At 73.5% G+C, this 2,500-nt stretch overlaps 1 pseudogene; it reads left to right on the forward strand.

Annotated features, from left to right (window-relative positions):
- The first annotated feature begins 1,963 nt into the window (after positions 1-1,963).
- The window catches only part of LOC122981942, a 3,283-nt pseudogene continuing 2,746 nt past the window's right edge, over positions 1,964-2,500 (forward strand).

Raw genomic sequence — 2,500 nt, forward strand, 5'->3', positions numbered from 1 at the left:
CAGGCCCCTGGTACTCCCGGCTCTCCCGGGTACGCCCTCTGCCCCCGGAGGTTCGGGGACGGGTCCCCTCCGACGGTCGAAAAACTTAGAGAAATTTCTGAGCTTGGTGCCCCTGGTACTCCGTCTGCTCTTCCTTTGTGCCCCTGGTACTCCGGACGACTTTTCCGGAGCCCCTGGTACTCCCTCGCTCTAACTCGAGCCCCCGCTGCCCTGACCCTAACCCGGACGTCGTCGTCCGGGTTAGGCCTCCGGCCGGAGAACCCGACCCTAACCGGCCCCGCCTGACCCCGAGCCCCGCCGGGACCCCCCCGGTGCCTAGCCCTCTCCCCACCGACCCCGGGCCCGCTGCCCGACCGGGGCCCCGGGGCCTCCGGCCAGAGAACCCGACCCTAACCGGCCCCGCCTGACCCCGAGCCCCGCCGGGACCCCCCCGGTGCCTAGCCCTCTCCCCACCGACCCCGGGCCCGCTGCCCGACCGGGGCCCCGGGGCCTCCGGCCAGAGAACCCGACCCTAACCGGCCACGCCTGACCCCGAGCCCCGCCGGGACCCCCCCGGTGCCTAGCCCTCTCCCCACCGACCCCGGGCCCGCTGCCCGACCGGGGCCCCGGGGCCTCCGGCCAGAGAACCCGACCCTAACCGGCCCCGCCTGACCCCGAGCCCCGCCGGGACCCCCCCCGGTGCCTAGCCCTCTCCCCACCGACCCCGGGCCCGCTGCCCGACCGGGGCCCCGGGGCCTCCGGCCAGAGAACCCGACCCTAACCGGCCACGCCTGACCCCGAGCCCCGCCGGGACCCCCCCGGTGCCTAGCCCTCTCCCCACCGACCCCGGGCCCGCTGCCCGACCGGGGCCCCGGGGCCTCCGGCCAGAGAACCCGACCCTAACCGGCCACGCCTGACCCCGAGCCCCGCCGGGACCCCCCCCGGTGCCTAGCCCTCTCCCCCCTGACCCCGGGCCCGCTGCCCGACCGGGGCCCCGGGGCCCCCGGCCAGAGAACCCGACCCTAACCGGCCCCTCCTGACCCCGAGCCCCGCCGGGACCCCCCCGGTGCCTAGCCCTCTCCCCCCTGACCCCGGGCCCGCTGCCAGACCGGGGCCCCGGGGCCCCCGGCCCGAGAACCCGACCCTAACCGGCCCCTCCTGACCCCGAGCCCCGCCGGGACCCCCCCCGGTGCCTAGCCCTCTCCCCCCTGACCCCGGGCCCGCTGCCCGACCGGGGCCCCGGGGCCCCCGGCCAGAGAACCCGACCCTAACCGGCCCCTCCTGACCCCGAGCCCCGCCGGGACCCCCCCGGTGCCTAGCCCTCTCCCCCCTGACCCCGGGCCCGCTGCCCGACCGGGGCCCCGGGGCCCCCGGCCAGAGAACCCGACCCTAACCGGCCCCTCCTGACCCCGAGCCCCGCCGGGACCCCCCCGGTGCCTAGCCCTCTCCCCCCTGACCCCGGGCCCGCTGCCCGACCGGGGCCCCGGGGCCCCCGGCCGGAGAACCCGACCCTAACCGGCCCCTCCTGACCCCGAGCCCCGCCGGGACCCCCCCGGTGCCTAGCCCTCTCCCCCCTGACCCCGGGCCCGCTGCCAGACCGGGGCCCCGGGGCCCCCGGCCCGAGAACCCGACCCTAACCGGCCCCTCCTGACCCCGAGCCCCGCCGGGACCCCCCGGTCCTCTAACACTCTCCCCCCTGACCCCGGACCCGCTGCCCGACCGGGGCCCCCGGGCCCCCGGCCCGAGAACCCGACCCTAACCGGCCCCGCCTGACCCTGAGCCCGGCCGCGACCCCCCCGTCCTCTAACACTCTCCCCCCTGACCCCGGAGGTCAGGGCCCTCCTGCCCACCCCGCAATTGGGCACCCTCGCCTGGGCTTACGCACCCGGCCCCACTACATGGTTCCCCATGTGAGGCTCCAGGAACCTTGCCCACCAGCCGAACCACTGTACCCCAAACTTAAGCCCCCACCCCTGGCTTAAACATGCAGCCACAGGCCTCCGGCCTCCCGTGCCCCTGGTACCCCACCTACTCTCTCGTGCCCCTGGTACCCCACCCACTCTCTCGTGCCCCTGGTATCCCATCCACACTTTCATGCCCCTGGTATCCCATCCACACTTTCATGCCCCTGGTATCCCACCCATACTTTCATGCCCCTGGTATCCCACCCACACTTTCATGCCCCTGGTATCCCATCCACACTTTCATGCCCCTGGTATCCCATCCACACTTTCATGCCCCTGGTATCCCTCCGGTATCCCATTTGGCTACCTTAAGAGAGTCATTTGTACTCCCGCTGTTCACCCATGCCCCTGGTATCCCTCCACACTTTCATGCCCCTGGTATCCCACCCACACTTTCATGCCCCTGGTATCCCATCCACACTTTCATGCCCCTGGTATCCCACCCACTCTCTCGTGCCCCTGGTATCCCATCCACACTTTCATGCCCCTGGTATCCCATCCACACTTTCATGCCCCTGGTATCCCTCCACAACTTCGTGCCCCTGGTATCCCATCCA

Source organism: Thunnus albacares, chromosome 5 (assembly GCF_914725855.1).
Source record: "Thunnus albacares chromosome 5, fThuAlb1.1, whole genome shotgun sequence".
Taxonomy (NCBI): domain Eukaryota; kingdom Metazoa; phylum Chordata; class Actinopteri; order Scombriformes; family Scombridae; genus Thunnus; species Thunnus albacares.